This window comes from Rhinopithecus bieti, unplaced genomic scaffold, assembly GCF_001698545.2.
Source record: "Rhinopithecus bieti isolate Rb0 unplaced genomic scaffold, ASM169854v2 scaffold_51680, whole genome shotgun sequence".
NCBI lineage: Eukaryota > Metazoa > Chordata > Mammalia > Primates > Cercopithecidae > Rhinopithecus > Rhinopithecus bieti.
The window spans coordinates 1-13,052 of record NW_016820066.1 but is presented as its reverse complement, the minus strand read 5'-3'; the positions used below and the strand labels follow the sequence as shown (position 1 = coordinate 13,052).

At 35.6% G+C, this 13,052-nt stretch overlaps 1 long non-coding RNA gene across 1 annotated transcript in view; it reads right to left on the bottom strand.

Annotated features, from left to right (window-relative positions):
- The window catches only part of LOC108520148 (uncharacterized), a 38,332-nt gene extending 31,309 nt beyond the window's left edge, over nucleotides 1-7,023 (bottom strand). Inside the window, exon 1 of the long non-coding RNA XR_001882835.1 lies at nucleotides 6,925-7,023. This is a non-coding gene — a long non-coding RNA (uncharacterized LOC108520148). The remainder of the gene's footprint in view (nucleotides 1-6,924) is intronic.
- Between the last annotated feature and the right edge of the window lie 6,029 nt (nucleotides 7,024-13,052).

Here is a 13,052-nt window from a genome sequence, read left to right as displayed (position 1 = left end):
TCCTCAGAGCACTCCCTAATACACTTCCTACCCACTACCTTCCTTTTCAGAGTCTTCTTCCCAGGAAAACAATTCTGTAACAGTGATGTTTAAGATACTTTGAAGTGATACTTGGATCTATATGTTTACACTTTTTTTTTTTTTTTTTTGTTGAGACGGAGTCTCGCTCTGTCGCCCAGGCTGGAGTGCAGTGGCCGGATCTCGGCTCACTGAAAGCTCCGCCTCCCGGGTTTACGCCATTCTCTCACCTCAGCCTCCCGAGTAGCTGGGACTACAGGCGCCCACCACCTCGCCCGGCTAGTTTTTTGTATTTTTAGTAGAGACGGGGTTTCACTGTGTTAGCAGGATGGTCTCCATCTCCTGACCTTGTGATCTGCCCGTCTCGGCCTCCCAAAGTGCTGGTGTTTACATGTTTTAAGTTATTTACTGGTGTTTTATAGAAGTACTGTGTAGAGGGTGAGAGTCCAAGCCCCAAATTCAAACCTGAGTTCCAGCATGTACTGTCTGTGAGTTCCTGGGCATAACTCCTATATATCTCAGCATATTCATCTCTAACATAGGAATATTAATGGAATTTATCTTACAGCATTGTAAGGACTAAATCAATATTTGCAAAGTGCTTAAAATAGTTCCTGGCACATTGTATATTGCTATTGTTCATGGTAAATGACACCGTTTTCCATTAGAATGCCTTTAAGCAAATTATTATATAGGTGATACAAAGATATGCCAAAAATTGTGAAGGTAATATATGAATAACTGAAATATGGAGAGTCTTTTCTAACAGAAATGTTGAAGAAGAGTAAAATATATGAAGGGTTAGGAATGTCAAAAGGAATAAGGCTGGATAATTTTTTTATAACTATTTAAATCTAGATACAGATATAACTGTAGATATAGATATCAACTGTTCCATAAGAAGTTATCTTTTAGAAAACTGGTATTCACCAAGATATCAAAATTATTTAATCAATTAGTATTTTAGTTTATAAATTAAAACGATTTGTTTAGAAATTGTTTTTATTCTAGAAAAATGGATTTCATAAGAAAAATGACTCTTTCTTTGCTTTTCAGTAATGCATTTCCCTGGCATGTAACAGCAGGTGAGAGATCTTGTTTCTTATAAAATTGAGGAAAAGTAGGAGTCCATTTTAAAGTTAACCTATTTTTATCTATACAAATAATCCCAATAACATATATTTGTACATAGTTTTAGTGTTTAGAAATGTCTTCATGTACACAATTGTGTATGTTTATCAAAAAGTCTTATTAGGTAAAACTGAATTTTAAATATTGTTCAAAATAGGGTTCATACAGGATAGAAACTAGCCCAAGCTAATACAGCTTATCCATGTTACAGTCAAAAGAAGAGCACAGATTATTTGACCATAATGCTCAATCCCCATACCTTGGCTACCTTCCTAAGGTTCTAGATCTAATTTTACGTCTATGTGTAGATTTGTAAAGTAGCACTTTATTCTCTAGTGCTACAGTATGTAACACTAGAGATGTAATAATGCTAAACCTCCAACTTTTTTTAAATGTTAGTCAGAGGACTCAGTACGATGTTACAGCTAATGTATTTCCACAAGTTTAATCTTGTTTCAGTAACATTTGATTCTTTCCTATTAAAAGAGAACAAAGAATATTGCAAGTCCTATAACTTTATTAGCTTTGTAGAAGGATGTCCTTTGAAATCACAATTCACCTACACTCTTGTCTCGTTCTTGGTTATTTGACCTAATTAAATCTGTAGACAAGATAACATTTCAAAGTGAAACCCTGGCAAGTTAAGATTCTTCACTGACAGAAATACCCTTTTCTTCTTCCTGTCTAGTTCTTGTCACCAGTTTTGAATGATAACGAAAGGAACAGTGAACTTTCTAAAAACAAAATGAAGTACTTCGCTATCTATAGTATACTATAAAACTCATTCCAAGGAAATAGTTTCTAGAAACATATTTGCTTAAAGGAATAAAAGGGCCGTGAACCCTTTTCCAATGGGAAAATATAGTGTCAATGGCTAGAGCTCCAATCTAGGTCAACATATAACTACATCTAGATCTAATTTTACTAAACAACTTTATAAGCACAAGGAATTATAAAATTTCTGAAAGAACGTAATATGAGAAATATTTACAGAAATTATTTTTATCCATGTCCTTTTGTAATATAGAGACTAAAATTTTTGTAAAGTCAGATTGACTGGGATGATGAATAGAGTGGCTGCTATTATGAAATGGAGCAGTAGCATTCACACTTGAGGAACATATGTTAGTCGTAACAGCTGTCCCTTGTTCTCCCTTACTGCCTAATATTGAACAGAATTGAATAGAATGCATTGTCACATCATATGGCAAATTAGAAGGTGCAAGTTTAGAACTTCCCTGCTGAATCAGTTCATGAGAAAATAACATTTATAAAAGTATATCTCTTGGCCAAATACATGTTTGAAATACATATCACTTTCTCTATCTAAAAATACACACAGCATTAGAGAGAGAGAGAGAGAGAGAGAAAACAAAAGGCCTAGGAAACCCTGCCATAAAGAAACTTTGTTTAGCCAAGTATTTCTCAAATTCATTTAAGCATAGAACTTAGGGTTTTATTTGTTTTAATTATATTTTTGTAGCCACATAGTAGGTGTATATAACTTAGTTGTTTCTGTTTCTTTGTGTTCTTGTTTTTACACCATACTTAGGTAAACAGTGGTCAAGGATAAGGTAATCTTTTCAGTTCTCAAATATTCACCAAAAAGAGTTCTATGTTAATGTAGGAGCACTTAGTTTTAAGGGTATAAATGCTTTGTCTGTTACATGATAGTATCCCCAGAGGTAATTTTTGTAATACCGATAGTGCCCAATGTCTTATGCCAATAGTGATATAAGAAGCCAAGCTCCCATTTCTGTTGTACTCTTAATGTTTTATGTTCCTCAAATAAGTAGGAAAAACTCCTACAACTAGTATTATAGCATGTACAAATATCGGAGCAAGCAAAAAGTTTCTATAAAATAAACAAACCCCTTTGGAGATCTTATTATATAGAGCAGCAGGGAGCACATTATGAACTGTCAAACACACGACATAGGCTGGTGTGCATTGTTTATCTTAGAAAGCAAGTCATGGCAGAAACTAGAGAAAACAATAAGAAATTCACCAAGAAACTGGTTTAAATTTGAAAAAATATTTTATGACAATAAGAAAAATAGAAATTATAATAAACTACATTTAATTAATATTTTCAGGCTAAAATTCTTAAAATTGGAACACAAATGTTGGTCTCTATGTTGCATAAAAATTGCATTATATATAACTACTAAATGTGATATTTAAAATAAAAGTAGTTATTAGAAGGTTTATATTTTGTTTTGTAAATATAGATTTTATTGACAGTCATAAATATTGTGTTTCAAAATAGTGAGGAAATGAATGTCCCTGAAAAAGTTTAAATACTATAAAGATGTAGTTGTCCCCAAATGTAATTGCCATTAAGTAATTATTGGGATTTGGGAGGGGCTTGATAAAATGTATTATAATTTTACTAGAAGAATAAGTAGGTAAGAGAAAATAAACCATTTAAAAGACACTAGAAAGAAAGAAAGCAAATAAGAAAACAAAACCATGGGGTTTAAACTGTATGGCACTGGCATTAGATCTGAAATACAGATGCATGGAAAAGTATATATATGACCTGAATATCAGATAAGTCACATTGCAACCATAAATAGCAACAAAATAATTATTATTATTCAAGAAAAAAATGGAAAAGTGGCCAATTGAGGGGCATTCAAATTAGGTTTTCATTACATAGCAAAAAAGCACAATATAGATGAACTGAAGGAGAAAAGCTGCCTACCTACCTGTAACCATTTCCTCATTAAAAGCAAAGGAGAAGAAAAAGGAAATGTAGGTGAATTTTCAATTGATTTCACAATGTGGAACGACATTGAAAGTGTGGAATCAATGGAAGAAATGTTAAAAACAGAAAATGGTTCAAGTATTTGATGAATCAGTAAAATTAAGTATAAGCAGATGTATAAATAGTTGCCACAAATATGACAATATTATTTGACATGAAGGCAGTTTTCAATTTTTTGCTATTATAAAAAGTGCAATATCAAGTGTATTTATTCATACATTAACCATACTTTGAATATATCTTTTTTTAATTTTTAATTTTTGCTGGTATCTGGTAGGTATATATATCCATGGGGTATATGGCATATTTTGATACAGGCAAAGAATGTGTGATAATCACATCAGGGTAAGTGGGATATCCATCATTTCAAGCATTTATGCTTTGTGTTACAAATAGTCCAATTATACCCTTTCAGTTATTTTTAAATGTACAATTAAATTATTTTTTACTATAGTCACTTTGCTGTGTTAGGAAATACTAGAACTTATTCATTCTTTCTATTTTTTGGTACCCATTGACCCTCCCCTCTTCTCCTCATGGCCCCACCCCCACCCATTACTCTTCCCAGTCTCTGGTAACCATCATTCTACTCTCTATCTCCATGAGTTCGATTGTTTTATTTTTAGATCCCACAAATAAGTGAGAACATGAGAAGTCTGTCTTTCACTTAACATAATGGCCTCCAGTTTTATCCATGTTGTTGCAAATGGCAGTATCTCTCTCTCTCTTTTATGGCTGACTAGTACTACATTGTGTATATGTACCATATTTTCTTTATCCATTCGTCTGTTCATGGACACTTAGGTTACTTCCAAATCTGGGCTATTGTGAATAGTGCTGCAATAAACATGGAAGTACAGATATCTCTTCAATATACTGATTTCCTTTCTTTAGGGTATATACCCAGCAGTGGGATCGCTGGATCATATGGTAGTTCTAGTTTTAGTTTTCTGGGGAACCTCCAAACTGATCTTCACAGTACTTGTACTACTTTACATTCCAACCAACAGAAGTGGCATTACTAGGTCAAAAGAATTACAGTTGCAAAGTTTCTTTTAATACGTTACAAAGAGTGCTTTCCAAAAACTACGTAGTAATTTGTATTCCCACAAGTACTGTTTGATTATTCCAGCTTCACGATAGAAACATTAGTGATTGTAGTTCCATTAAAAGACCAAAAACAAACTTAAAAAAAGGGAAAGCAGGCCCGGGCGGCGGTGGGCTCAAGCCTGTAATCCCAGCACTTTGGGGAGGCGAGACGGGCGGATCACGAGGTCAAGGAGATCAAGACGCATCCTGGCTAACATGGTGAAACCCCGTCTCTATTCAAAAAAATACAAAAAATTAGCCGGGCGAGGTGGCGGCGGCCTGGATTAGTCCCCCAGCTACCCGGGAGGCTGACGGTGAGGGAATGGCGTAAACCGCGGGAGGCAGAGCTTGGCAGTGAGCCTGAGATCCGGCCACTGCACTCCAGCTGGCGACCAGAGCGAGACTATCGTCTCAAAAAAAAACAAAAAAAAAAAAAAAAAAGGAAACAAATCTAGATGCGTCATTTTAAAAAATCACTATCTTGATTATTAGTTGACTTGAACATATTTCAAACCATTGTTTGCCCCAGCTTTGGACTTTTTGCTTTTGGTGAACTGTTGTTTCATATTCCTTTTAATGCATTGCAAAGAAATATAAAGCAAAAGATTTTGAAAACACAAAAGATTCAGGTATGCCATTAAGCAATGATTTTGATTCTTTGTAAGTTAATTTTTCTGAATTGCACTCTCCATAATTCAGTGGAGAATAATAATAACACCCACCTGTCCTTGAAGTTGTAGCAATGAATTGAATTAATGGACAGTTTACGATGTTTTTTATAAATGGCTACAGAAAATGCTAAGAGAAATTAACCCATTCTGATTGAAACTGTTAGTAGGGTTATTTATTTCAGTTAGCATTTTTGGTATTAATTATGTTAAGAAATTCATATATTATATTTACCAAAACATTATTGTTTTGTATTTCTAAAGCATTATCATTGTTAAGCAAATTCTACTTTTTTAGCTTCTAGATTTTTAAGAAACTTCGTTAGTTCCTTAGAATTTTTTCCTATTCATCAATTACACAGGTGGGGTGGTTAACATAGAGAAGAAATAGATTATAGGCTGGGCATGGTGGCTCATGCCCTGTAATCCCAGCACTTTGGGAGGCCAACTGCAGGTGGATCTCGCTGAGGTCAGTAGTTCGAGACCTAGCTCGAGTCAGTATGGTGAACACCCAATCTCTACTAAAATAACAAAAATTAGCCATGCCGGGATGCTGTGTGCTTGTAGTCCCCACTACTGGGAAGGCTGAGACCAGGTTGAATTGGCTCGAACCCGGAGCAGAGGTTGCAGTGAGCCGACGATGCGCACTGTAGCTCCAGCCTGGGTCGACAGAGTGAGTCTCCATCTCAAACAAAACAAAACAAAACCAACAACAACAAAATAGTCTCAAAACAAAACAAAAACAACCAACAACAAAAATTCACACCCTGCAATAAATTTCACAGTAAAACAGTAGTTAAAACTAACTGATACTGTTTTATAGTATGTAAAACTACTGATACTACTTTTTAATTAGATATCAGTATACTACTTTTTATTAGTATCAGTAGTTTTAAACACACTATTTATAATTTTCTGAAACCTTCTTGACTCATATAAACCATGTGTAAGTGGTATGCTATTCAACCATGGGAAAATTTCAAAGTTGAAAATACTTGGTAAATCTACTTATGTTCTGAGGAATTAAAAATAATACAAATGTAATGAATTATATATATATATATATTAATATAAGGTTTTGGCCATCCATCACATGTTTTTCTATCAGCTTACTAAAATTTGTTCCAAAATTTTAAAATTATATTTTAATTTGTGTTAAATATTTACTAAGGCAATAGACATATATTTCATTATCTCTGAAATGCAACAACAAACAGAATGATAGAATGTAAGGTAGAAATCCTGTACCTTGTATTTCACTCACAGAACTAAATCTGAAGGCAGGACTCTCATAGATGAAGCTATTCCAGGAATGATCAATGACAAGATTCCTGGGATATTCCACACCTAGTTAAAAAATAAAGAGATATTACACTTCAATGTCATATTCAAGAAGAAAAACAGCAGTGGAGATGGAAATAGAATAAAATTATCCTCTAATAGGAAACTTTTAAGATGAATATCTTTCAAAGTATATTTTAAAATGAGATTTAAATTGCATTTTGAAGAACATATTGAATAATATAAATGGCTTTATCTATGATGTTTAAAAAATAAACTCATAAATTCTTGGAACTTTCAGGTGGACACAGTGGCATGTGCCTATAATTCCAGCTACTGGGGAGTCTGAGGCAGGAAGATTGCTTGAGGCCAAGAGTTCAAGGCCAGTCTGGGCAACATAGCAAGACCACATCTCTATATTTTAAAAATCTTTGAATTTTAATTTGAACTACTCAACAAGCAGATACTAAGAGTGAACTACTCAACAAGCAGATATTAAGAGTCTATTTGAGCCTGCTATTTAAAAATAGATTGTACTGATGAATACAGCTGGCCTTCTGTATCCATGGTTTCCACATCCATGGATTCAACCAAAGGCAGATTGAAAATCTTCAAAAAATAATGGATGGTTTCATGTACATTGAATATGTACAGACTTTTTTTCCTGGTCTTTATTCCCTACATCATACACTATGACAACTATTTATATAGCATTTACATTGTATTAGGTATTCTAAGTAATCTAGAGATGATTTAAAGTATATGAGAGTATATGTGTAGGTTACATGCACACGCTCTGCCATTTTGTATCAGGGACATGGGGATTCACAGATTGTGATATCCTTGGAGGTTCTGAAATCTATCCACTATGGACACAGAAGGATGGCCTATATATAAATATGCACAAATAGACAACATTTATCCAATGTTAACAATAAGTTTAAACCAATAAATACAAAAATATGTTTATTAATTCTCCATTTAAAAGATAAGCTCTGACCCAGCCAAAAGACTTAATATATTTGATACCCCAACTTCCCCGCCAAAAAGTCTCAAATTTCTCAATACTATTTATTTATTAATTCAAATGTTTTAAAAGTTGCATGTTTGAATTTGGGAGGGATTTTAGGTTCCGGGAGTTTTCTTACACCAATTTATCTTTCTTCTTAAGTATAAAACCATGCTCATCCTGACTGGCAATTTGCAATGATTACTACATATATTACATAAATATTTGTTCAATTCTGGATCCACTTTAGATAAGACTCGGAGGACCTCCAGGGATTTTCATAACTAATTCTACCATGTGAAATGAAATGCATTGTTATTTCTTCTCCATATCATGTAAGTGTGATTAACCTATAATTATGCGACATTGTGCACTTTATTACTTTACTGCTGGTGAACATCATGGCCATAATTAACCCAAAGCCAAAAAGAATGCATCAGTGTACTTTGTTTTCATTGACTAATTCTCATATGAAAGTTGATATCTGTAAAACTAATATGTTAATTAGTAAGCATAGTTTTATTCAGTGCTATTTTGTTTTGCACCAATAAACTACCGATATATAAAAGAGAATTCATTTTTATTTAAATATTTGAATCAGATCACTAATATTGCATTTAAATTTGGATTAAATAGAAAGTGAATAATTTCCAGACTATAGCTATTTTAATAGAAAAGTAATCAAAACAGTTTTGTATTCATTAATTACTGATTCACTCATTTACACAACTTTTAAGTATATAGTCCATGCTGAGATTATACATATAGAGTGCCATACAAAATCAAAAACAATGAATGTATTTATGTGGGTGTATGTTTGCAGATATATATACATATGTTTTCTCCACATGGGGGATAGTTTTGGAATGCACATACAACAGTTTCCAGCATGAAATAGATGCTCAATGACCGAATATTAAAAGACTGCTAACAAAGGTTTAGAACATTGAATGAAGACATGTCCTTAAATGTGTAATATGTGTAAATCAGCCCCTAATTTCTAATGTTTCATCTCAGTTGCTTACTTTCATTCATGGCTACCCTTTCTTTCTCCGCCTTTATTCCCATCTGAGCAGGGTCGAAACTTGAGAGATGCGGTCTTGGGTAGGGGACATAATTACGGATGAGAAAATACTGTGAGAATTGTGTCCATGGACACCAGTCACTAAGCAAGGGTACACGTCCAGGAAGCCAAAGCATGTATGTACACGACAGGATATATGTACACGACAGGATGTATGTACATGACAGGATGTATGTACAGGGTGTATGTACACACAGGACATATGTATGTGTACAAAGCATATATGTACACAAGAGGAAGCCAAAGCATGTATGTATCAGGCAAAGCCAGTGTTGGATGGCAGAGTGAAAAAGAGGAGAGACAGCTGAGAAAATGTGAAACGAGTGGCAGTAGGGGCATTTCTTGGGGACTTTGGATGGAATGGAGGGAGGCCTGTTCCCCTAAGATCCAATGGGAGATGTCAAAGAGAGGGGCAAGTGTCATATTTTAGATCATGTAACTGGCTTTAAAACTACCATCTCTGAGCAGATAAAAAATTTGAGTGGTCCTAAAGAGGGCAGTCAGACACAATGAGCTCGACATGCTGTTCCACCTCTTACTCACTGTATGGCTTTGGGGAATTTTTCAGCCTGAGGTTCCTCATTGGAAAGGCAGGAATAGTGACTTCCAGGATTTTGGGTGGAGTTTGGGTACAGTCATGTTGATAAAGCTCAAGTGTGGTAACATAAAGGGATCTTAATAAATCCTAGCTGCCCAGACTATTTGAAAGCTATTCTGTAGCATCCTGCTCCTCATGGGATTCTTTAATGGTTTACTTTAGAGACATCTTTACTATCCTCAGGTTGTTTAGGTACCTCCTCTCTTGCCACCCTATCTTATTAATCTTTTGAAACTGGCATGGCTTCAAATATGTACGGATGTCTGAAACATTAACTTCTCTACACCTTGCCTTGGGTAATGTTCAACTGAAAGCTCTTTCAAACATTCACTCTGCGGGCTGGGTGCAGTGGCTCATAAGCCCAGCAATTTGGGAGGCCAAGGAAGGCGGATCACTTGAGGTCAGGAGTTCCAGACCAGCCTAGGCAACATGGCAAAACATCGTCCCTACAAAACATACAAAAAAATTAGCTGGACATGGTGGCACATGCCTGTGGTCCCAGCTACTGGGAAGGGTGGAGTGGGAGAATCACCTGAGCCCGGGAGGTGGCGGCTGCAGTGAGCTGAGATTGTGCCTCTGCACTCTGGCCTAGGTGACCAAGTGAGACCCTGTCTCAAAACAAAACAAAAATTCCCCCCGTTCCTGTTACAGGTTGCACGTCTCCTTGCGTGAAGAGTTCTATTCCTAAGTTGGGTATATCACAAAAATATGAAATACAAAAAAAGATGAATTAGAATAATTTTTTAGAAAGTTGAAACAAGATTAGGGACACCATCTGCAGTCAAGGATGAGACACAGTATGGTCATGTCACTTACTTGGAATTTTCCAAGCCAAAATGCTTTCTTAGAAACCAATATACTGAGGAAAATGTAGTGACATAATCAGGTTCCACAGTACAAAACCAGACAATTGCTCAAAAGAGGCAACCATTCTTCCTGATACTAACAGCTGATTCTTAAAAGATTTCATTTAAAAGATTGCAATGTAATAAGAAAGCATTTGATGTACTGATCTTCACCAGTACATCATGATGACCTCCTTAGAATATTTCTATGCAATCTGGTGTTATGGGTAAACGACATCACAAAACAGTGAAATTCACTGAACACAATTCTTAATGTGGTTGGGAGAGGGTGTAGTTGATTTCAAGTACTGGGCTTTTGGCTCCTTCTATTTAATCTGTTAAGTAGATTTCAGACCACTCACAGAAACAGATTGCAAGTCTTTCCTGTAATTCTTTACTATCTCTCCACTCGAGCTTTTCAGTTTTATATATAACTAGGTGAGCAGTTAGTAAGAAATTGTTCTGCCTGCTTACTGAGAAGCCATGTGCAAAGGTATACAGAAACCTGACTTTGCGGAGTTGGGATTTTAATCTTACTTCCTTCACTTAACAGCTCTGTGATCATGAACAAGTTGTTAAGCCTCTCCATTAATCAATTTTATCCTCCTTAAAAACAGACATAATGCCTATTTCAGAGGGTTCCTGTCTTAGTTGGGGTTTCCTCAGAAGCTGTTATTTGGGACGTCACCTCAGGAAATGCTAGTAGGGAAGTGTAAAAGTGAGGCAAAGATTAGGACTACAATGAATGGTGTATTATAAAGGAAGTTACTACTGTGGATACATGAGGTTCAAGGCAGCTAGGGAACTCTGAGAGCCAGTGCAGAACACACATCTCAAAGGTATACTGCTCAGGGGAATGGGAACTGTTATGCTTTTCCACCACTTCCTGTCACACATAGGTTGAGGAAAAATTAACTCACTAGGGCAGCCAGAGGAAATACCCAAAAGAGTTACTGGTGTTGGTAGCTGGACAATGGCCCAGACAAATACTAGTTGCATATTTCTTGTCCTGAGATAACATAAAGAATCACTCACATGAAGTGCTCAGTATAGTCTTTATAACTGGTAACTATTATGTATCCCCAGATTCAATCACAACTGTGCATCACCTGTTAAATTACAAGGGCACCATATGCCTTAACTGAAAGTTAAGTTAAAGGTCGGGTTCACACCCTCATGTGCAAATTGTGAAGCATAACAAGTATTTATGCTTGAGTGAAGGGCAAGCCACTCTACTAAGTAATTCCCTGTGAATGGTGCCAAAATTCTCCTTAGGAAATAATGGTAAGTTTGTTGTAATGCACAGACCAGTGTGTGCCCAAGGTGCTCAACGTCTTCTCCAAATAGCACAACCACAGTAACATTTAGCATCGGACTGTTTTAAGATGGATATAACAAAACACTCATCTTGAGTGTTAAAAATATGAGGAATATAGGTAAGCCTCTAGAAACATAGTTTTAGGCAACATAGTATAGTTGTCTGAAGAAAAAGTGGTCTGGACACATGAAACATTAAATATGTTTGCCAAAGAAACAGATTCTCAGGCTTTTGGGAAAACTCTAGGTATATATTGTGAGCTTTTCTGCTACCTGTGGTCATGGACTTTTCCACTGTTACTGGCTTAAATCTTCTGAGCTTTGCTTCTCAATTCCAGTTTTCCCCCAACCCATCCATATTCATCATCCACAAATAATTCTAGAGTCAGCATTCAAAATGTGGGTTATAAAGTACAGCTAATCTTTTGAAAACTCTCATTATCTAGAGGACAAAAGTTGGATTCCTTATGATAGTATTTAAGACTTTTTCAATACCCTAACATATCTCCTCTCTCTTTTGCCTCTCTCTCTCTCTCAGATAGATATGTAGATAGATGATAGATAGATAGAAAGATGATAGATAGATAGATAGGCAGATAGATAGATGGCATTAAAGAGTTTCGCCTAAAACTGCCTCCTTACATATTTCAAGTTCAACCTAAAGGTTTCTCTGTACATAGAGAACTATAAGCTATATGGAACTGTAAACAGACTATAAGCCTACTCTTGTGTCAATCACTGAGGTTTGGCCAATCAGAGGTTGCCAACTGTTCAAACCATGTTCAAATAAGGCAAACTCAGAGCTGTAACCAACTCGGCTGTTTTTGTGCCTCCCTTCTGTTTTCTGTATGTCACTTTCTTTCTTCTGTCCATAAATCTTATACCACGTGGCTATGCTCGTTTCTGGGCCTACTCTGGCTTAGGAGACTGCCTGATTCATGAATCAGTATTTGCTCAATTAAACTCTGTTGAACTTAATTCGGCTAAAAGTTTTCTTCTATCACTACACAGACAGAGTTAGAAATATATAAAATATATAAATATCTTCAAATTCACTACTTTTTCCAAGAAGGCAGCATTTTTAGAATTTCAAACTGACTATCAAACTTCTGGGTTGCCCAATTCTCTGTCTTTTCTCCTGCTAATATCTTGGCTATTTCTATTTTTATTGCTTCTCCCAGAAATAATGCCTTTTGATATTCCAAAGATCTTTGGTACTTAGTTTCTACTGTGTTATCTCTA